At 45.7% G+C, this 24477-nt stretch overlaps 1 protein-coding gene across 2 annotated transcripts in view; it reads left to right on the top strand.

Annotated features, from left to right (window-relative positions):
* Positions 1–24477, top strand: part of LOC123757839 (tyrosine-protein phosphatase non-receptor type 11) — a 301801-nt gene that overhangs the window by 6528 nt on the left and 270796 nt on the right. The gene's annotated exons all lie outside the window — the stretch shown is intronic.

Genomic DNA, 24477 nt, shown 5'->3' with positions numbered 1-24477 from the left:
GCCGGCGCCTGGGATCGAACCCGGGACCACAGGATCACAAGTCCAGCGTGCTGTCCACTCGGCCGACCGGCTCCCCCATTCCATACAGGGATGGAGGTATTCGAGCCTGTTCCTCCTGCCGAGGCTTCTGGGTCCTTCCAGCAGGACCCTTTCTCTGTTGCCTTTTCCTTGGACTCTGCCTTTTCTTCAAGGATGGAGGGCATTGAGGATGGCTCTACCCTGCGCCCTGGTTTGGAGGATTCTGGGATATGTTAGTTGTCTGGAGTGTGCACTCTCATGCTTCCCGGAGAAGTCGTGCTAGGGTTTGGGTATCTACTGGTCGAGGTGGGTTCTTGTTGCCAGTTTCTGAACCGGTGCCTGTTCCGGAGCCATCTTCGTCTGGTCGGTGCAGTGATCGCTCTGCGCCCAAATTGGAGTCTCGGAAAGGTCGTCCCATAGACCTGAGGGAAAGACTGGCTTTGTTTGCCCACTCTTGGACCCACGATTCATGTGCGCTTCAGGTCATGTCTTCCGGCCTACGATGGAATTGGACAGCTCCTTCCCTGTGGCAGGTTTGGGGCTGGCGGGGCAAGCGTCTGTACGGATCTGTGGCTCTGAACCCTTGGAATCCTTGCCCCTTGATCACTCTATCTCAGGTTAGAGTTCTTGGATGGTGTCTCTAGACCTCCAGGACGCTTATTGTCACGTCCCTATTCAACCGGGGTTCAGGGACTGGTTAGGTTTTGTGGTGGGGTGGCAAGCTTACCGTATTCATTGCCTTCCCTTTGGGCTGAATCTGGTACCCCCCCCCCCCCTCACATTTTCATGCATCTTATCTGGGTCGTGGAGGCCTGTCTGCGTCTGCTAGGTGTTCGGGTTTTGGCCTACCATGACGACATGTCTGCTTACCAGGGGTGTGGCTCTTTCGCAGCTCACCGGGTTCAGGTTCCTGGTGAACTGGCAGAAGTCCCATCTGGTCCCACCTCAGGTTTGGAATTGGCTGGGCCTTGTCTGGGATTCTTGGACAGAGTCCCTGTCTCTCCCTCAGGCAGCGTTGCTGCGGCTGCAGTCCCACCATCATCTGTTTCTGAGGGGGTCTCGAGTCTCTCAGCGGTTGCTCGAGTAGCTGTGTGGAAGTCTGAACTTCGCTGTGATCGTTTACCCACTGGGTTGGGTTTGGTTGCCACGTCTGTTCTGATTCTTTCGGGGCCGTCCCTTCCACCTCTCAAGATCGCTGGGTTTGTCCTCCAGAGGCCTTGCGTCAGCTGCTTCATTGCCGGCTTCCTCTTCGGGCTTTTCGGGGCTCGGTGTCTTGGTGCCTTCTGGAGCCTTGCCTTGATGTGTTCATGAATGGTCCTCTTTAGGCTGAGGTTTTGTGACCAGTGCTCACCGGACTGGCCAGGGGCAATGGGCTCCGTTCTTCCTTCGGGCTCACAGTATGGTGCTGGAATTTGCAGCAACGTGGCTTGCACTGCTTTGGATTCGGCTCGCTTGGGGCTCTATGATCCAGCTCCGTTCGGACTGTGCTCCAGTGGTTCATTGCCTGAACCGCAGGCAATGAACCACTGTGGTCCATGGTTTTTTGGGGCTGGTCATTTAGAGTGGCTCTTCTGCTGAATTCTCGGGGCTTAGCTCCCCATGTGGTTCATATCCGGGGTGTGTCCAACGTCCTGGCGGATTGCCTGTCATGGTTCCTTGTTCAGTTGGCTCTGCCGGACATTCAGGCCCCAGAAGGTGGACCTCTTCATGTCGGCATGGTTGCGGTGTCCCCCGTGTATGTGGCACCCTTCTGCAACTGCGAGACCATCGCTGTAGACGCTTTTCAACAGGACTAGTCTAGGTGGGGTTACCTGTACTTCCTGTCCCTGGTTCAGCTGTTACTTCGGGTTCTGACTTGGCTTGAGTCCTATCGGGTGAGGTTTCTCCTTCTGATCCGATGGTGGCCGGCCCAGCCTTGGTTTCAGGCACTGCTCGGTGTCTGAACCCGGGGCATTTTCTGCGGCTCCATTTCGCGATAAAAATGGTCTTGTTGTCGCTGTTATAAAAATAAATGGTGGGCTTGCTATGGGGGGAACTGGTTCTATTAAGGGGTAAGGGTAGTTAGAAGACAGAGTGATCCAATATGGGAGAGCTAAAAGGCCTGGCCCCCAAAATAAACTATCCACAGTAATAATAACTTGCTACTAGACCATATATGTCAGTCTAAGGGTTGATCAATGCACTCCCACACAGGAAGAAGGGATACTCTGTTCTAATTTACTTATTTATTAACCCCTTAACAGCCCCCCATATACATTCACACCAATAACAATAATAATAATAACTTTACCACACTACCTTACGTTAAGAGCCTTGGTCCACATAGGCAGGATACAAGGTTTTACACTGAACACAAGCTAGGGTAAAGCTCTACTACTGAATAACTTGAAGTTAGAGTCAGCTTAGGGTAGGGGACCACGTGGTTCCAATGGGACCCCCTTTAGAATAACTAGTAACATAAACTCTAAACACACCTACTACACACAAAACATACTACTCTACACATAGAACATGAGTATGCCAGACATGGAATAATGTACTTAAACAAGACACAGAAAATAAGGAAACGAAGAGGAAGGGTAGGAGGTTCCTGTCCACACCATGCCAGCTCAGAAAAAAGATGGAGTCTCTCTCTCCATCCCCCCAGCTGGCTGCTGCCGGCAGACTGCTCAACTAATCGTACCGCAGCCCTATACCAAGTTTACTCAGGTTTACTTTACAAATGATTAGAAAGTATTAGTAAGCATAGTTGGTGCCTATGTTATTATTTAATAATCAACCCCCAGCTCAGTCTTTAAATGCTCTTTGAAAAACAAGAATAGTCTTACGTCTGGCAGGGAAGATACAAACAATTGCCACTCGTGATGCGCTCAACTGTACTATAAGAAAGTTTAATAGCTCACTTTTGACCTCTGGTTTCCACTGAGGAACCCAGGGTCATAACAGTCGCCGTGGCGCAGCGGTTGCAACCAGTTGCCTTGTCTTCATTATGAATTGTGCAGAGCAGCTGCCTACTGGGTCAGTCCCTATTTTCCTACTCTTTGGGTAGTTAGTTCCAGGGAGCCGATGGGGCTCCCCCACAGAAAACCAGCTATGAGTGTAATGAAACAGCATTCTCTGGATAGAGCCCCAGGGGCTGCATGGCACCCTCCCTTCTAGTCCGCAGTTTTCTTTTCGTTTTTCGGTCACCAAACTGATGGACCGGCTGCCGGCTCAGTAGGCCGGGATCCCCCCTCTCCCCCTCTGGGGGTGCCACTGTGTGATTATGTGTGGCTTATTAGCTTGTTTTTCTTGGGGGAGTTTCTAGCCTCTGTTCGGTCTCAGATTGCAGTTTTTCTATCAAGAGGGGCTGTTTTGGAGCACCTACCTTTCTGGGTGCACAACCCCGGTCAATGGCAAACATGATTACTTGTATACATAAGAGTTTCATAGGCCATTGCTCCCTGCACCTCTCTTAGGGAACCATGTTCGCTAGTGGTTCCTGGCAGACTTGACAACTCCATGTGACTGAAGCCCCGTACTAATATTAGCTTATATCAGTCCAATAGCTTCAGGGAGCCTCCGGGGCTCTACTGAGAAAATGGCGTTTCATTACATTTAACGCTGGTTTATTCACATGACGATGTGCTTTATTTATGGTATTGGTAACGTTGTTCTTATATGCAAATATTCCTTTGGAGCATTCTAGAGCAAACAATTTTATACCAAATTGAATGAAGTAGCACAAAAATTGAGGTGAGAAAGCTGAAAAGATTATAAACATTCGTGTGTGGTGGTGAGCTCACGGACAACACTCAGCCTACCTTGCAATGCGCGGCGGACTACCTGCCGGGCCACTGAAAGTGTGAAATCTATGACCTCATGTTCTTGAAGTTCCAGGTCTCAAGAATTCTTCCGTATCAATTTTATTGATTCCTGTTACTATTTTGTACTTTGTGATCATATCGCCTCTTTTTCCTTCTATCTTCTAGTTTTGGCATGTTTAATGCCTCTAACCTCTCCTCGTAGCTCTTGTCCTTCAGTTCTGGGAGCCATTTAGTTGCATGTCTTTCACCTTTCCTAGTTTGTTGATGTGCTTCTTAAGATATGGGCCCCATACAACCACTGCATATTCCAGCCTTGGTCTAACAAAAATCATAAACACTTTCTTTGGTATTTCACCATCCATGTACTGTATTTAAAAGTAATTCTGAAATTGCTTTTAGAAATTGAAAATTGCAAAATTTTGAAATTGAAAATTAGAAAGTGTAGCATAGGGTTCTCGCGCAATGTTCTTTATTTGGTCCTCAGGTGATAGTTTTCTATCTAGAACCACTCCTGGATCTCTCTCTCTATCCGAATTCTTTAACCACTTAACTGCGCCAGCCGAGTATTCTCGGTCAACGGGAAACTGCGCCAACCGAGAAAACTCTTTTTTTTTTGTTTTTCCGTACCCATTCTAAATGTGTGCGAAGTTGGTTGTGTACGAAATGGACTCTTAGGACCTCCAGTGAGAAGCAGCCATCTTGGAAAAAATTCCCAGAATGCCCTAGGACTGCTGGCTGTGTTAGTACTGAATGAGCAACCATGGGTGGCGCACGCGCCTCTGGCTCCCAAATACCTGTCTGATGCGGTGTTGAAAGATAATGCTCTGTCGGTGAAATTCAAACCATATTGTTTGAAGAACATAAGGGTCATAATATTGGTGAAGCTGGGTGCAATAAGGACCTAACACAAAGGTCGGATGCAAGTGATACAGCACCTATGAGGACGATACAGCGAGCGCATCCAGTTGTAACTCTGAGCGTCACTCTTGCAATCCTATGCTATCCCCAATATATTTAGATGATACATAGATTAATCGTTTTCTATGTTCAATGATGCATCTGATACAAGTAGCATAGATAAACAGTGTTAGCAGCTTCCATGGTGGTGTTTTCAATAGATATTTTCAAGAATACCTGAATCTCTTCCTAACTGATGGACACTCTTTGAGGCTAGCTGAATCTCTTTCTGACTGACGGACACTCTTTGAGGCAAGCTGAATCTCTTCCTGTGTGGGACCATACAAAGCGATCTTTTCAAGACTATCTTTCAAATTGATCTTTTCAAGACTATCTTTCAAATTGATCTTTTCCTATAATCTTTTCAATACTACCTTATGCTTTACAAGCTTGGCTACATACAACCTACAAGTACAGTACTAAAGCCAAGGGTGTACGTGAGTGCGTTATTTGCAAGCACACAGAATGAAGAAACAGGAAGCGAAAATTTATCTGTACCTGGTGCAACGAGAGCGAAGTCGTGCTGTGCACCATGGACTACTTTATTGATTATTACTCTCTTCTGAAGTACTGAGTGTGTAATACAGTGTGTTACTGTGTAAATAGTGTGTGAAACTGTACATATTGTAATTTTAGTGAATTTTACCAAGTAATATTGTAACAATAAACATTTATTGTGGACACATTACTGACACATGTATCACAGTTCCATGGAACATTATGAACGTTCTACTGTATACATATTGTAAAGGACACAATTATGCATCATATATGATAAAAAAAATGCATTGGATATACATAGAACAAATAATTGAAAATATATTTGGGGCAACACCCGGTGCTTGAATGGCCCCTGCGACCGTGTCTGGGCGATTCATGGATGGGCCACCAGGCCCTGATGACGTCACAGCGCACCTTGTCCTAGTCCCTACAGCCAAAGTAAGAGGAATTTGGTATTTATTTTTACATAGACATGTTCAGGGAAGGGAATTTATCATTTTACTAAGAAAAAAGAATTTTTTGGTAACACTTTATTTCATGCGCACAGGGGGAATTTCACAATAAACTTGGCACAGCACAGTGGTTAAAGATTTCTCACATAATTTATAGGTTGTGTGGGGTCTCAGTTCTCCTATTCCAAATTCCATAACATGGCATTTATTCACATTAAATTCCATTTACCAAGTGGTGCTCCATACACTTATTTTATCCAAGTCTTTTTGAAGGGCATGACAATCTTCTAAGTTTCTTTTCTTCCCTATTATCTTAGCATCATCAGCAAACATGTTCATATAATTATGTATTCCTTCTGATAGATCGTTTATGTAGACAATGAACATTACCGGTGCAAGAACTGAACCCTGTGGTACAGTACTCCACTTGTGACATTTCCCAAGACTGATACATTGCCTCTCATGTAGGCCCTCATTTTTCTGTCAGTTATAAAAATAATTTCATCTGTGTTAGAAGCCTACCTGTCATTCCTCCAATATGTTCCAGTTTCCAGAATAACCTCTTATGTGGAACTCTGTCGAAAGCCTTTTTTAGGTCCAGATAGATGCAGTCAACCCAACCATCTCTTTCCTGTAAAATCTCTGTGGCTCGATCATAGAAACTGAATAAATTTGTTACATAGGATCTTGCAGATCAAAAACCATTTTGTCTGTTTTCATTTCATATTTCTCCAGGTGTTCTACCATTTGGTTTTAATTATTTTCGGTGGAGAGCCTCTTTGGTTCCCCAGAGCCATTCGGGCTGATGTGTATGTATTAGACCATGGCAACAGTCAATCGATGGCATTCTAAGCCTACCGGGGACCAGAGCCAGAACCTGGCACCCCTCAAGAGAGGCACAAGGAGCAATGGCCTATAGACACCCCCATGTAATTGGAAGCAGTCTGTCTGCCATCTACCAGGTCAGGCACCCAGAAAGGTAGGAATTACAAAATAAACTACAGCTGGTTAAAAATTGCAAACTGAAAGCAGAACAAGCAAGCAGAACTCCCCAATCGAAAACAAGTAAACAAGCATGATGTCACCACAGCCGCCGTGCCACTGTCTGCGCAACTCCCCCCTCCCCGGGAGGGGGAAGGGGGGTGCCAGACCTCCCGTGCCAGCTACCCAACCCCAGTTCAAGAGGATGTTGTGTTGGTGGCGGTCGATCGACCGCCACCATCTATCCTTTGAGCAGTGCTGCATAGCGGTGTTGTTCTTCTGTGTTGGGGATGTGTGAGCCAGGAGTAACACAAGAGTAATGGGGCTGCATGCACCTAGCGCCACCTTCCCTAGGTGCCCTGTAAGTACTGCCTTTGTGGCTTAGGGTTATCGTCCATGAGCTTTTCAGGAGAGACTACCTCCATGTGGTTCTGTCGCTGCTTGGTGATTGCCTGCCCTTGAGGTTCAGCTGGGGTGATTCTTACTCCTGTTTGACCTTGGATAGGAGGTATTATTGTTGCTGGCTGGGGCGCAAGGTTCTGTCTGATATACATACGCAATAACGACCGGTTCTGTTCCACTGAGGACATTGTGCTTTTGTGGGGTTTTTCTTTTGGTTTGGTTTGGTTTTGCCGGGTGGGAATCTGCCTGGTGTGGCTGTAGGACCATTTGTATGATTCTGATGGCCCTCCGCTAGGTCCCCGTGCTTGCACACTTCGCAGGGGTTCAGCTTTTAGTTTGCAGTCGTCGGCCTTTTCGCAGTTCGCCTGATTGACAGGGGCGATGAGAGGGAGGCTCGTGCTGTTTGTTCTTGCCTGGGCCCATGATTCGGGGCATTTTGGGTCGTTTCCTCCAGCCTTGGTAGTGTTGGCTCTTCCTACTTCAGGGGGGTTCGGGTCTGGCAGGATAGTCCTCTTTCCCTGTGCTCTGTCGGGTCATCCTGGAATGGGTTCGCTTGGGCGTGGTCAAAATGACGGCGTACCTCAGGTAGGTTTCCTGCCTGTTTCCAGTTCCGAAACGGGACTGTGCAAACGTCTGGTTCATTTTGGACATGTCTTGTCTGAACCCCTGAGTCTTTTGCCCCTTCCTTCGGATGACCACTCTGTCCCAGGTCTGGGTGCTTTTGGAGCCGGGCACTTGGATGGTGTTCCTGGACCTCTGGGGCGTATATTGGCACGTCCTGATTCATCCGGGGTTTGGGGACTAGCTCGGTTTTGTTGTGGGGCGACAGGCTTACCATTTTTCTTACGTTCCTTTCGGCTTAAATCTGGCACCTCACGTGTTCACGTGCCTTACCTAGGTCATGGTGACTCGTTTGCATCTGTTAGGGGGTTCGGGTTCTGGCTTTCCTCGACGACTGGCTGGTCTGGGCTCCCAACCAGTCAGCGTGTCAGCTCGCCAGGGATTTGGTTCTTTCCCAGTTCGCCGGGTTCAGGTTCTTGTGAACTGGAGGAAGTCTCATTTGGTTCCCTCTCAGGTTTGGATTTGGCTGGGTCTTGTGTGGGACTCTCGGACCACTTCCTTGTCCTTCCCGCGGTACTCACCTAGTTGTGTTTGCAGGGGTTGAGCTCTGGCTCTTTGGTCCCGCCTCTCAACTGTCAATCAACTGGTGTACAGATTCCTGAGCCTATTGGGCTCTATCTTATCTACATTTGAAACTGTGTATGGAGTCAGCCTCCACCACATCACTACTTAATGCATTCCATTTGTTAACTACTCTGACACTGAAAAAAATCTTTCTAGTGTCTCTGTGGCTCATCTAGGTACAGTACCAAGTTTCCACCTGTGTTCCCTTGTTCGTGTTCCACCCGTGCTAGAGAGTTTGTCTTTGTCCACCCCTGTCAATTCCCCTGAGAATTTTGTAGGTGGTTATCATGTCTCCCCTTAGTTTTCTGTTTTCCAGGGATGTGAGGATTTCCTCTCAGTTCCGGGACCAGTCTGGTGGCATACCTCTGAATCTTCTCTAACTTCGTCTTGTGTTTAACTAGGTATGGACTCCAGACTGGAGCTGCATACTCCAGGATTGGTCTTACATAAGTGCTATACTGGGTCCTGAATGATTCCTTACACAAGCTTCTAAAGGCAGTTCTTATGTTGGCCAGTCTAGCATATGCCCCTGATGATATTCTTTTGATGTGGGTCTCTGGAGACAGGTTCGGTGTGATATCAACCCCCAGATCTTTCTCTATTTGACTCCTGCAGGCTATCACCTCCCAGATGGTACATTGTAATCAGCCTTCTGTTCCCTTTGCCTAATTTCATTACTTTGCACTTTCCTGAATTGAACTTTAGTAGCCATTTTCTAGACCATTTCACCAGTTTTTCCAGGTCGTCCTGTAGTTTCTGTCTATCTTCATCTGTTTTGATTCTTCTCATAATTTTTGCATCATCATCAAACATTGAGAGGAATGAGTCTATGCCCTCTGGAAGGTCATTTACATATATTAGAAACAGGATATGTCCAAGTACAGATTCCTGTGGAATCCCGCTGGTGACATCTCGCCGCTCTGATGCCTCCACCACATCAGAGGTGTGGAGCAACCTCCACCACATCGCAGGTGTTGCTGCTGCTGTGGTCTCGCCTTCAGCTGTTTCTGGAGGGCACCCGAGTCACGCATCAGTTGTTCGAGCAGCTGTGCGGGAGTCTGAACTTCGCCATGCTGGTCTACCCGTCAGGTCAGATCTGGGTTTGTCGGCTGTTCTGGTTACTTCAAGGACACCCTTCTGCTTCTCTTGAGATTGCTGGGTTCGGACCCTAGGGGCCTTGTGTCGGCTGCTGCGTTGCCGGCTTCCTCTTTGGGTTTTTCGGGGTTCTGTGCCGTGGTGCCTACCCGAACCCTCGCTCGATGTTTTAACGGATGCCTCGTCTCGGGCTTTATGACCAGTGCTTACCAGGCCGACCAATGTCAGTGGGGTCTGTCCTTCCATTGGGCTTACAGCATGGCGCAGGAATTTACAGCAGTGTGTGGCATTCGCTTCAAAGGGTTCGAGCTGCTTGCGGCTCGACGCTCCTGCTCCATTCGGCCTGCTCCCCTGTGGTTCATCGTCTGAACCGTGGGAATTCGATGCGGTCCTTGGCTCTTTGGGGCAGGTCGCTCTGGGTGACTTGTCTGCTGAGTTCTCAGGGTTTGGCTCTCCTGGCAGTTCATGTCCTGAGGGAGTGTCCAATGTACTGGCAGACAGCCTGTTTCATTTCATTCCCCTATCCACCGAATGGACAGTCGATGCTGACTCATTCCGTTAGCTCTGCTGGAATTTTGGATGCCTAGACGTGGACTTCTTCGCGTCAGCTTGGTCGAGGCGTCTTCCGGTATATGCTGCGCCCTTCCCTGACTGCGAGGCCGTCAAGGTCAATGCCTTTTGATTGGACTGGTTGAAGTGGAGTTACCTGTACCTCTTCCCACCGGTTTGGTTGTTGCTCCAAGTCCTGGCTCGCTTGGAGACTTACCAGGGGAGAGTAGTCCTGTTGGCCCCTTGGTGGCCGGCCCTGCCCTGATTTCAGGCGCTGCTTGCTCGGTGTCCGAACCCAAGGGCCTTCCCGTGGCTGCTCCTCTTTCAGCAGATCAATCCATTCCGGTAAGTGGCTGGTTCGATCTTCTCCTCTGCTCTTCAGGTTTGGTCTTTTTCACGCAGGTTTATCAGCACTTGTATGGTAATCATGTGGTTTTGTTGATGATGTCCCACCTGCGACCGCTTCATCTCAGCGGCAGTATGAAGTTTCCTGGTTGTCCTTTTGGCACTTTTTGTCTTTTTGTAGGTTGTCTTTGATTTCTGTTCAGGTTGTTTTGTCCTGTCTCTCTCTTGGTTGTTTCAGGACCATCATTTTATGCCGAATACTGTCGCTTCATATTGTGCAGCGCTGGCAGAGCCACCTCTGCTTGCATTCAAGGTGGATGTCACTTCTGCTCCATTCCACAAGCTTTCTCGGGTGTTGTTTCACCTCCAGCCTGCTCATGCGCCGCCTGAGCTGTCCTGGTCTTTAGACCAGGTGCTCTCTTTTCTCTCTTCTCGGTTTGTGGTGGCCCCTTCGGTTCAGGACTGTTTTTCTGTGGCTCTTGTCTTGCTGACATTGGCCTCTGGGGGTCGGGTCGGGGAGCTTCATGCTCTCCTCCAGCGCAGGGTTTTCTGCTTTTTTTTGTCCTGGTGGTCAGTTTGTTTGCAGCCGTCTCCTTCTTTTCAGGCGAAAAATGAGATGGCTGATTTCCGGAGGGGTCCTTGGGTTGTTGATGCGTCATTGGTTCGGCCGGGAATTCATCATGTTTTATGTCTGATTGCTGCTCAAAGCCGTTACCTGCACGCCACGGCCTCCGTGGCAGGGGACGTGCTTTGGATTGACCTGGTTTCCCTTCTTCCCTTTTCCAGGGCACAGGTCTCCAAGGTCATCCTCAGGATTGTTTGGTCCAGTCAGCCTGCGGTCTACCCCTTTTACCGTTCCGCCAGTTCTAATGACCAGTATCTGGAACCTCATATACCGGTCTGGCCGTTGATAAAATTGTAGGTTGGTATTGGCTATATTTTGGCATCGGCACGCCCTCACATGGCAAGCACCCACTGACCTCAATCGTAAATTAAATCTTTTCTTTTTTTAAAAGACACAGTTTAATGAAGCAAATTATAAATTATTACTGTATTAATAAAATATTTGGAAACAATTGTTATTGAGCAAAATTCTTTATTTTCTTATTAAATACCTTTTATAGTATAGGCACTAGGTATTTTTTTTCCCCCAAGGACATGAATGCACTGTGTCAGGGCATGTCTTCTCATTGTTTACTGTGAATTCGCGCAACTGGCTTCAATTTTGAAGGGCATTATCTCTGGCTAACGTGCTGAGACTGTAATCAGATTCAAACAAAAATTGATAAATTCATGATTTCAATGATCCGTGAAAAATCTTCGTCTACAAGCCATGCTTCACCCACTGGGGATTCAACAAGTCGTACAGCGTCCGCCAGCAACGAATGCCCTACAAGCCATGCTGCACCCACTAATGCTGAATTCCCATCCACAAGTCATTCAGTATCCGCCGGCAACAAATGCCCTTCAAGCCATACTGCACCCGCCAATGCTGGATTCCCATCGACAAGTAGTTCAGCATCCACTGGCAACGGGTGCCCTACAAGCCCTGCCGCACCTGCCGATGCTGAATTCCCATCAACAAGTTGTGCAGCATCCACTAACGATGATATAAAATATGATCAAAATGCATATAAATTAGTGTAAAAAGTGTTGATAGATTACAGCATTGTAGGTGTTAATGAATAATTAACACTTTGGCGCACCCGTCGCGCCACCCCTCAACTATGCGATGTGGGTCCCAGCGTTTCACGGGAGTGCGCGGTAATTCTGAAAAGTGTATACTCTCTTCAACTTTGTCACCTCAATTCTCGTCCTACGAGATAAAATTTGGTATCATTGTGTTCACAATAGAATTCTCTACAGCACTAAATGCATATGAACTCCAAAAGCCCGGCTAATTACCCGCAGCAAACAGAGAAAGTGCGAACGAGTTACCCAGGAGCGCGCAAAAGCGATAAAATGTCTTCACTCTTTTCCCCTCAGTTTTCGTCCTAGATCTTTCATTTTGGTATCAATGGGTTCACAATAGAATTCTCTAGAGGAACATTAGCATATAAAATAAAAAATCTGGTCACGCTCCACCCGCCAACGAGTTGAAGACAGGCCATGCGTTAACCGCGAGTGAGCGCCCAGACACCTTCCAGCTACACTCACAATTCCTGCCCACAAATGTTTAGTATTTAGTATTTTAGTATATGTAGTATTATAGTTTAATATTTGTTGTGTAGTAGTTGTACATCACATAAGCATTGTAGATAGCCATTTGCACAAAATAGATGGTCATTTTCTTCGTCCATTTGTGAGTTTTCCTTATGAAGTGATAATATTTGATCATTTGGTCAAAGTGATCAACACCTTTCATGTTTGTATTGTAGTCACAGATTGCATTCAGCTTGTTGACAGTTACCAAACAGTCCCCAAAAAATCGGATAAAAACCTGATTTTTGGCAATTATTTTAGTGGATGACGCAATGCTGCGTCATCCCCGAGATTACCGACAGTAAACGGATGACGCAATGCAGCGTCATACCCGGACTAAAGTGTTAAGCCTTGACAAGAAGCTATACTGTACACAGTGTAAATATAGAAATAAGTTTAAATTGTTCAAGTGCATTACAGCTGTTAGTCAACATTTTTTTTTTTACTAAAGTGCAGTGCATTACTCGCATGCGAATTAATAGTTGACTTAGCTGTTACGTGAAGTGAATACCTGAAAATAAGTGTACATACTGTATGTATACTGAACAATACAAAAGCGCCACAGAGGATGACATAATCTTCACAGCTTCGTAATCTTCAGCTTCATAAAAAAATTAAGTCAGTTTATCAATTTTATTACAGTATTACAACATATTATTATTTTTTCAACAATAGCTACATATTAGTCTCTGCAAATGTATATTCTATCATTAGCACAGAAGAGGTAAACTTACAAGATATCATCTTTGCTAGCCCTGGGTTAGTGACAAGGCTCGATCGCCATTCCATGGTCTGGCCGCCACAGCCTGTGTCGCAACATTAAAAATAGCAAAAATAAATTACCTGTACTGTACAGGGTAAAACAAAACACATCCCTAAATTTTGTTGAGAAATCATTAACAATCATTGATTGATAGACAAAATATTTCCCAATACGAAGAATTGAACCAATTTTTTCCACCCATCTGAACTTGATCAGACCGTGTTCACGCATCAGCCATGCAGCAGCCAACAGCTGGCTTAATCGTCGGCGCAACACTAACTTGGAACCCAATTACACAATGAACTTTATTTCATTTTAGTTATATAAAACATACCTTACCTGCATGTTACTTGAAATATTACCGACGCTTCAACAACTTTGGAAATAGCGGAGCCCCACATTTAACCTGGCCGCACGGCACCTCATTAATGTTCCTGGCCCTTCTCAGGTATGTGTACCCTTGGGTCACAGGTTGCAGCCAGTTGTCTTGACCTTGAGTCGAGGAGCGAGTGACAGCCACCTCCCGAATAAGTCGCATTTTTCCTTTATTTTTGGTTGGGTAGCTCTGGAGAGCCGAAGGGGCTCTCCACAGAAAACCAGCGTTAAATGTAATGAAACGCCATTTTCTGGGTGAGACCCAGAGGCTCCTCGGCATCTCTCCCTCCCTCCCTTCCTCTGATTGGCGTTTTTTTCGCTTGTTTGATATTCAGCTTCTGAACTGAGGTTGGGTAGCTGGGGCTGGAGGTCTGGGAACCCCCCCTTCCCCTTCCCGGGAAGAGGGGAGTTGTGCAGATAGCAGTGCAGCAGTTGTGGTAACGTCATGCTCGTTTACTTGTTTTCAATTGGGGAGTTCTGCTTGCTTGTTCAGCTTTCGGTTTGCAATTTTTAACCAGCTGTAGTTTGTTTTTTTAAATTTCTACTGTCCTGGGTGCCTGACCTGGTAGATAACAGACATAGACTGCTTCTAATTACATGGGGGGGTGTCTATAGGCCATTGCACCTTGTGCCTCTCTTGAGGGGGACAGGTTCTGGCACTGGTCCCTGGTAAGCTTAGAACTCCATCGATTGACTGTTTCCACGGTCTAATATGTACACATCAGTCTGGTATAGCTCTGAAGAGTCTCTGGGGTCTCACCCAGAAAATGGCATTTCATTACATTCAATGCTAGTTTGTTTGTTTTTTTTTCCAATATTTTGACCACTACTTCTGTCAGTGACACAGGTCTATAATTAAAGTGGTCTTCCTGCTGCCACATTTGTAGATTGGAACTATGTTAGCCTTTTTCCATATATGTGCCAGGACTCTACACAGAGATGCCCTGAAAATAATTGAAGTGGAATGCTGAGCTCAGGTGCACATTCTCTCAGAACCCATGGTGAAACTCCATCTAGGCCAATTGCTTTGTTCTTACTTAGCTCCTTGAGCACTTTTTCCACTGCATCCCTAGAGTATTTGCTCTATGTTGTCTGGAATTCTTATTGTGTCTGGTTCTATGAAAATGTAATTTTACACAAACACACTTTGGAATTGTATATTCAATGTTACACACATTCTTTTAATTTTCCCATAAATTTGTTTTCTATTTTCAACCACTGAACCTGCAGTTTCCCTTACCTGCAGTTTATTTTTAATGTACAGTATTCATAGAATACGCCTATTCTGTTTTTCATTTGTTCGCTATCCCTTTCTCAACATTTCTTTCTGCCTCTCTTCTCACTGCTGTGTAGTTGTTTTGTGCTTTCGGGGACAATAAATATTGTCTTTGTTTCGGGGACAATAAACAAGGCCCCCTTGTTTTTTGTCCAGCTCCTCCTTTGTATCCCTGGTGTGTTTGAGGGTTTGACCTCTTCCTTTATTGGTTCCATTTTTATGTCTTTTGGTCTCTGACCCTCTCGCAATTTCTGTTGAACCCATTCTGATTCCTAATTCTGCATTTTTGTTTTGGTATAAATATTTTTGTGCCTTTTATCATATATTTCACAAAACTTGACATGCATCGCATTTACTTCCTTGCCTAACAGCAAATCTTTTCAATTAATTTCATTAGGGTCCCTGTAGTACAGTTGGGTTTGTTCTTGACTCTCAATTGAGAATTCCAAGTTTAAATTCCAGACTGGACAGAAATAATTGGGCACATTTCTTAACCTCTCGTGGTTCATCTCCGTCCACCTAGTAGTAAATAGGTACCCAGGAGTTAGCTTCTTATGGGGTTGCATCCTGGGAACGGTCAGTAATTTGACTGTGGGAGGGGGGGACCCCCTCGATATAAGTGTAACATGTACTGTACGTATAAACTGGCTGCCTTTTCCCTGACACAATAAATTAATTATTAATTAATTAAAGATCTTTCTAATCTCCCCATAATGTCCTTTCCTGAAATCAGGTTTTTCAAGTGCTTCATTTTCCTCATTCTCTTCTAGATTATAATGCATTGCATATTTTATTCCCAAAAAGGACATGGTCACTTTTGCCCGAGGGGGTGGTAAGGTACTGAATTTCAAATATATCTTCCTCTTTCCTGGTGAGTATCAAATCCAGCACAGAAAAATCATCCCCCTTCCCTCATGCTCGTAGCTTGTTTAACATGTTGATACATGAATTGTCTCCAGGATGTGGTTTACAAAATTACAGGTCCAAAAGTCCTCTGAGCCAGCTGCATAGGTCTCCCAGTCTTTGGATTGCAAGTTGAAGTCACCGACTACCAGCAGTCATGATCTATCTTTATCTGCTCTTGCTATAATCTCTCTCATGATTGTTATGAGGCGCTCCTTGTTTATTGTCCAGCTCCTCCTTTGCCCATGTGTAGGATTATGGTGAACTGTAGGCATTTATGATTACCAGTTTTATCATCCTGACTACAAATCTCTAGTGCTTTTATGTCATCTCGTGGATTGGCAATTATTTTGTTCACCTTTAGGTGTTCTTTCCCCAGCACAACATTGCCACCACCTTTCCTAATTTTTCCGTCCCTTCTCCAAATTGAGTAGCCTCTTAGGAATACGACCTCATTTAAAATATCATCTTCGAGTTTCATCTCCGTTAGTGCAACAGTGTCTGGCATCCCCAACTACATTATATCATTTAGCTCCAGTATTTTTTATCCCACTCCATCTATGTTAGTGTATACAATTTTTTTAAAACATGTTCCATTTCCCCTTTTTTTACTCCCCCTTTTTTAAGCTAGTGATTTTGTTGATTTGTCTTTTTGTACCATTTCACAGGCTTACCTACCCCTATCACCTTGTAGAAAAGAGAATTGATTTCTTCTTCGCTCCAACTCTCATTTAGATGTTTTGCCTCTACGAGGTTCAGTTTCAGCTTCTTTCTCTGTCTTCCTTTGAAAGATCTCGTCTTAATCCCTTAACTGCGCCGCCTCCAAATATGACACCCCCCTTCCCCCATCCCAGTGCGCAGGAAATAAATTCTCTGGAAAAAATTTTGTTGTTTTTTTAAAGTGTGAAAACCCCTTCCCTCAGTATGGGTATGTCAAAAAAAATTTGAAATTGCACTTACTTTGGCTGCTATGGGGTCCGTAAGTTGGCGCGTGACATCATCATTCCCCATTCGCCCGTAACGTGCGCTCCCGGGGCGGGGCACACAAGTTGCCGCGAATATATTTATGTTCATTTTTTGTGCACAGTTCGAAATACTTTTTATTTGTTTTTACGTGCTAATTCTATGTATAATAAACACGTACACTATATCATGGCAGTAAAACATCCGTACTGTCTGAAGACACTGTTACGTGCATGACACTTGTGTACACATATGTTGCACATATTTACCATGTATCATGCTAATTTATGTATATATACAATCTATTTACAGACTATACACTATCACACACTACAGTATATACATTCACCATCAACACATTCAGAACACTGCGAGTGTAAGCTGTCACACCCAGCCAGCCCCCTCTCACTCCTCCAACATTGTATTCACCAACATTGCTCCTCCCATCATACAGTTATTCACACCAATGTTTCATGTTCATTTATGTATATTTACAACATATGTACACACTATACACTGTCACACTATATACATTTACCGTCAACACATTCAGAACATCATGAGTGTGAGCAGCCACACCCAGACAGGCCCTCCCTCACTCCAACATCTTACTCGCCAATATTGCTCCTCCCACCATACTGCTGTTGTTTTTATTACACTATTTACACATGTTATGTATATATACCTATCTACATGTTTTATTTACCAGAACTATGCAAGTAAGCCAGTATTGTGTCCAAACAGTACAGTGACCACCATACACTGCATGAGAAATCACACAGCAGACAGCAGACGACGCTACGATTACGATGTCACCTCCCTCACCAAAATAGCTCCACTCAACATACTCCTGTTGCTATTATTACACTATATGCACACACACACTGTATATACCCATGTACATGTGTGTTCCCCATAGCGAACCATGAAGCTAGTATGGTGAGCAAAACAAAGAGTGGCTGCCACACATTGAGGCTACCTCAATTCTCTCCCTTCCTCCCTCCCTCACTAAAATTCCTCCTTCCACAATACTATGCACAATGCTAATTATAACCACAATCCTGGTCTTTAATTCCTGTAAATGAATAATTGACCACAAGTTTATTTTGAAAAGGAACCTAAGAAGTCGTTTGTAGATTCCTAGATGGACGAAATAATGCTGTGGTGCTGTGGCTAGCGCTGTGAACATCGTGAACAGCATTGAATCACTGATATTTGAACATTGTACCCAGTCATTATCACACTCAGGCTCTTCTTTAATACTATCATGGCTAAATAATACAAGTTATATAAATATATATTTTGACATTATTAGGCGATGCTGTGGTCACACACTGAACAGCAGTGTTGTGCGTTCATGCTGCGAGCGCCAGCCTTGGTTGCTCACTCACTACTGAGGCTCTCACACCCGGGAATGTGGACCATGATTTTTTTTAAAGATGGGGTCTGTTTACAAGAGCCCTGAGGAAGCTGATGTGAACCCCATGTAGCCGCGGAAGTTTTGAATGAAACGTGAAAAATACAAATACCTGGAAGCACGTAGTGCACCCCAGACGTGGGCCTGCAGGCGCGTTGCACAGTTAAAGGGTTAATGACCAAGATTTTGATAATACTGTAATGGCAATAGATAAAAGTGGGCAACAGTTACCAATACACATATTATATTGAAGCCATTATAGCGAGGAAGGTGGTGTCGTCAGCTGACTAGCGGGTTGAAACTATGCTGTGTTTAGGCAAACTAGACCAGTTTAGTGGTTAGTTATGGTGCACAAAAATGTAGATACTTATATATAATGTGTGTGTGTATAGTATAATAACAGCAAAAACAGTATGTTTTGTTGTTCAAAGAATATGATATTTACTCATATAATATTTAACTCATAATAGTAACATGAATACAGTATGTCTGTACCAATATTCTTCATGTTCTTTGATACAAATAATATTATTGACAGCCCAATACAATACTGCACTTGAAAAAAAATGGTAAAAAGCATTTAAAATATGAAGAAAATAATATACAGCATATTTAATTTGTGCTGTTAGAACTTAGTGCAAAATATGCAGGACTTGGCTGAACTCTAATAACCAGTTATAAGATTATTACAGAAATGCCCAGTGGTTCGGTGGTTCGTAATGGTGCATGCAAATGTAGCTAGTTATACTGTATATAGTGTATATGCAGTGTAACGATAGTAAAATCACTATTTTTTTTTTTTTTGTTCTAAGAATATAATAATCATGTTTTCTTATTTGAAGATTCTGGGGATCAATGTCCCCATGGCCCAGTTTCTGATGAGGCCTCCTGGTTGCTGATCTGATCCACCAGGCTGTGGATGCTTGTAGCCTGATGTACGAGTCACAGCCTGGTTGATCAGGAATCCTATGAAGGTGCTTGTTGAGTTCTCTATTGAACACTGCAGGGACTCGGCCAGTTATGCCCCATATGTGTAGGGAAAGAGTGTTGGAAAAGTCTTGGGACATTGCTGTTGATCGAGCTGATTGCCCTGCTGCTCTTCCCCCCCTGCTTCTGGCTCCCGAACGTCTGAAGGTTTCGGGATTGGGGTGGAATTTAGCGCCTTCCGATTCAGGCGTGGAGGTGGTTGAGCCTGGTTTTCCATCCGAGGTTTCTGGGTCAACCCAGCAAACTCCCTTCTTGAAAGCTTTATCCCTGGATACTGCCTTTTCTTCAAGGGTGGTGAGCGTGGAAGAGGGCTCTACCCTGGGGCCTTTGTCGGAGGTTCCCAGAGCATGGGTGGAGACAGCTTGGAAGGCTTGGGCCCTTGTGCCTCCTGGACAGGGGTTGTTGCTACAGGGTATGGAGTTTTCATGCCCCCCCCCCTCCCCCCCTCCTTTTCTAAATTAATATTACAGTACAGTATTTGCCAGCTTGATTTACGCACCCTCGTGTCTGGCACATCCATCTTTTACTTGGATGTTTTGTCCTGGGAGAAAACAAAAATATATAAAGTATGGTATATATTAATATAACGACCTTTTCGTTTGGTTTGTCATACATTTATTGCACATTATTTTTCAATGCTTTTGGTACTCCTGCTCATCCCTACTCCCAGGTTTCATTACAGTACTGATTTTTTTGACAAGAATTTTGCTTACAGTTTGAGTTGCTACGACTAGCTGCCAGGGTAGTGCTTCGATTGTATTGCACCATCCCTCAGCTGTGGTTTGTTGGTACACACTCTTTGCATATGGCAAAGTCCTCGACCTGGAGGCCTGGTCGAGGACTGGGCCGCGGGGACACTAAAGCCCCGAAATCATCTCAAGATAACCTCAAGATAAGATGGCGGCTGAGCAGTTGAAGTTTTATCCTTCTTTTCCCGTGTTTTGGGGTGTTTTTTATTTAGTTAATGACTTGTTCTTACCAGTGACTTAGTCTTTCGCCTTTGCTTGACAATGTCTCAGGTGTGGGTTATGTCTGCTATGAAAGGGGTGGGCAGGTACGTGAATTGGTGTGTGTTTCCCTCATAGCTGCCGAGGTGTCGTAAGTAGTTTTGGTAAGTTTGTGCTTGCCTTGTTGTACTCTCTTTAGTTGTGCTTGCAAGGGTTGTGCTTTGCTCTTTGGACCTGCTTCTCACCCATCATTTTAATGGTCAGCACATTCCTGAGCTTCTTGAGCTCCTGCATTTCTGTGTCCCTGCCTCCTGCTTTCCCTTTCCTTACTACTCTGCCTCTGGACAAGTCCATTGTAATAATATCTGTGGTTTCTTTGGGTACACATTTACCACCCGTGTCCCATTATGGGTGTACCAATCGTATTGATTCATTCATTTTTCTGCCCTGTCTGTTCCCCCATGAGGAATTGTGGGTGGTGGTCTTGTGTTCCCGGGGCAGTCTTGTCTTATGTACGAGACTGGGTACTGGTACTTCTGTATATTATCACCTCAGTCTTGTGTTCACGGACTGTGGTCATTGGCTTTGTTTTCATTATTTTATTATGGGTACTTATTTTGTGCCTAGCGACCTTTCCCTGTATGCTCATCCAACTCTCAGATTTACGGCCCTCGGTATCCTGTTTGTATTACGGTCGTTTTAGCCGCTAGACTCATTTTTATAAAAAAAAATTGTGCGTCTTATCCATCGACAAATGCAGTAAGTAGGGATCTTCCCCAGGTTCATTTCCAGGTGCCCTTGTTTTCCTTGGATTCGTGTTTTCAGAGGTTTTCTTCCTCTTGACTTCCCCTTGCAGAGACTCGGGATGCCCTTGGTGCTGATCGGATGCATTTCGAGGTTCCGGTGTCTTCCTGGCTGGCAGCCTGCCTCAATGACTGGTTGGTGTGGGCTTCCTGCCGGTTTGCTTGTCTGCTTGCCAGGGTTCTGGTTCTTTCCCAGCTTGCTGGATTTGAATTCCTGGTAACTTGGCAGAAGTCCCAGTTGGTTCCATCCTGAGTGTGGGCTTGGCTGGGCCTTTGCTCCGGTTGCAGTCCCGCCTTCAGCTGTTTTGAGGGGGACCCGAGTCCATCGACAGTTGCTCAAGCACCTGTGGGGGAGCCTGAACTTTGCCCTGCTGGTTTCTCCGCTGGGCTGGGTTTGGCTTCGGAGGCTATTCTGGTATCTTCGGAGCGGCCTCTTTCGCCACTCTTGCTCTCACTGGGTTCGTGTCCCAGTATTCTTTCGTCAGTTGCTGCATCTTCAGCTTCCTCTTCATTTTTTTTAAGTGCCATTGCGCCTTCCTCTCCCCCTCATTTGATGTGTTCACAGATGCCTCATTTCTTGGTTGGAGTTTTGCGATCAGTGCTAACCAGGCTGGCCAGGGGCATTGGGCGCAGTCCTTCCTTCCAGCTCACAGCATGGTGCAGGTGTTTGCAGCTATGTGGCAGGTGCTGCAATGGATCCGGCTTTCTTGGGGGCTCAGTGATCCGGCTCCATTCGGACTGCTCCCCATGTTTCCTTGTATCATCCCGGGGAGGTCTCTTCGGTCTGTGGCTTTAGGGCTGATTACTTCTGGTAGCTGTTCTGCTGAGTTCTTGGTGTTTAGCTGTCCACGCTGTTCACATTCCGGGTGTGTGTCCATCGTCCATAGCAGACAGTCTGTCATGTTTCATGCCTCTTTCCACAGAGTGGACGATCGACTCCGCCTCCTTCCTTTGGCTTTGTCGGGCGTACTGGCTCCCGGATGTGGACTTCTTTGCATTTGGCATGGTCTGGGCATTTCCCATTGTATGTGGCGCCGGTTCCCAACTGCAAGGTCCTCGCAGTAAACGCTTTTTGGTAGGACTGGTCGTGGGGAGGTTCCTTCCCTCTTTGCCCTGGTCCAGCTGTTGCTCCGGGTTCTGGCTCGGCTGGATTCATATCGGGGTGAGTGGTTCCCCTAAGTCCATGGTAGCTGGCCCAGCCTTGGTTTCAGACACTGCTTGCTCAGTGTCTAAACCCGGGTGGTTTTTCCGTGGCTCTGCCTCTTTCAGCAGGTCAGGCTAGTGAGGTACCTCGCTGGTCTGCCTTACTGCTCTGCACTATGCGTCTGGTCTTTCTGACGCATGTGTATCACCATTTATAAGGTGATCAGGTGGCTTCTTTGATGGTGTCCCCACCTGCGGTCTTCTTTCCAGCTACAGTTTGAAGTTTCTTGACAATCTTTCTGTGTCACTTTTCTTTCTCTTAGAAGGTTTTTGGCGATTTCAGACCAGGTTGTTTTGTCTTTTCTCTCTCTTGGCTTTTTTAGGGTCGGCATCTCATGCCTAATTTTGTCATCTCTTATCGTGCGGCGTTGGCAGAGCTGTTCCAGCTTGCATTTGGGGTGGATATTACTTCTGTTCCGCTCCGCAAGCTTTCACATGCATTTTTTCACCTCCATCCTGCTCATGTGCTGCTTGAGCCTTCTTGGTCTTTAGACTGTGTTATTTCTTTTCTTTCTTCTCCTCGCTTTGTTGTGGCCCATTCAGTTAGGGGATACCTTTTGAAGGACCTTGTTTTTGTTGGCCTTGGCCTCTGGAGGTTGGGTTGGGCAGCTTCGTGCTCTCTCTGACGCCGTGGGTTCTGTTCATTTGATCCAAGTGGCTTGTAGCCTTCTCCTTATTTTCTGGCAAAGAATGAGACAGCGGGCTTCTGGAAGGGTCCATTGTTCGTGGATGCTTGGTTGGTTAGGCCGGGGTTGTATCACATGTGACTGGTGGCGGCTTTACGGCGCTACCTGCAGGCCACTGGTTCTATAACGGTGAATGCTCTTTGGGTAGATCTGGTTTCCCTGGTTCCCTGTTCCAGGGCTTGTGTCTCAGATTGTCCACATTGTCGTCAAGTCCAGCCAGCCTGCTATCTGCCCTCGTACCCATGATGTTCGAAAGTATGCTGCTCTCGCAGCAGCAACATATCTTGGGTAGACATTTGGTCGCAGGGGTTTTGGAGGTTGAATAGGGGGTCCTGGCTGCCAGGTATCTAGTGAATGTTACTGTTACTTCCTAGCCGTGTGTGGCTTTGGGGCACCTGTCGCGGATGTTTGTCTCTTCTTCATCTTGAGACCTGCGGTGCTGTCGCCTCCCGGGGAAGTCCCTCCTTTTACTTATCTTTGGGTAGATAGCTTCAGGGAGCCAATGGGGGCTCCCCACAGAAAACCAGAACTGAATACAATTAAATGCTATTTTCTGGGTGAGCCCCAGGGGGATCCATGACACACTCCCTCCCTCTGGTCAGCAGTTTTTCATCGTTCAAGAACTGGAGTGGTGCGCTGTCAGCTCCCCCTCCCCGACCTATGAGGGGAGGGGGGAGTGTGAATCACGCTAACAAGTGGAAGTGCTAGTTGTATGAAGGGTTGCTTGTTTGGTGTCTTTCTAGGAGAGTTATTTTAATCTTTTGGGATGCAGATTGCACAGGTTAACCAGACAGTGGTCTGTTTAGTTTCACCTGCCTTTCTGGGTCCTTCCCTAGTTGGGGAATGGCAATTATGACATACGTACTTTTAATGTAAAGTGCTCATAGGCCATTGCTCCCTGCGCCTCTTTGAGGGGGGCCAGGTTCTGGCTCATGATTCCTCGTAGGCACATAAGAACTATGACTGATGACCCCAAACTAATATAGCACATATCAGTTTGGATAGCTTCAGGGAGCCAACAGAGCTCTCCACAAAAAATGGCATTTCATTACTGTACATTCAATGCTGTCTTTTTTTTAGCATAAACAGAGCAATCATCTTGAATGATGGTGTGGTTGGCCAAGGTGATCTGGACAGGGGCCTGACAGCTGAGTGGACAGCACTTCGGATTCGTAGTCCCGAGGTTTCGGGTTCGATCCCCGGTGGAGGCGGAAACAATTGGGCAGAGTTTCTTTCACCCTGATGGCCCTGTTACCTTGCAGTAAATAGGTACCCTGGGAGTTAGACAGCTGTTATGAGCTGCTTCCTGGGGGGGGGGTGTAACAAAAAAGAGACCTGGTCGAGGAGCGGGCTGCAGGGATGCTAAGCCCTGAAATCATCTCAAGATAACCTCAAGATCATTAGTTGGTCGCTTGATACTTCAATTTGTTCCCTGATAAGCTTTTCCCACACTGTGCTTATATGCTAAAAAAAATCTTCAGAAATCTCAGATGGATGATGTATTTAACTATCAACAGAACATTTACTGTTGAAGTACAGAATGTTAAAGTGTTAAAAGCATATTTTTAGCTGAGTGTTCTTTCAATCTTCTCCCCATTCGCTTCTAACTTCTCATCTTCCTTCAATTTTCTCAATCTCACCTCTGGTTGATACCTGGTTGA

This window comes from Procambarus clarkii, chromosome 22 (genome assembly GCF_040958095.1).
Source record: "Procambarus clarkii isolate CNS0578487 chromosome 22, FALCON_Pclarkii_2.0, whole genome shotgun sequence".
Lineage (NCBI taxonomy): Eukaryota > Metazoa > Arthropoda > Malacostraca > Decapoda > Cambaridae > Procambarus > Procambarus clarkii.
The sequence above is the reverse complement of the archived record's forward strand: the minus strand, read 5'-3'. Positions and strand labels throughout refer to the sequence as shown.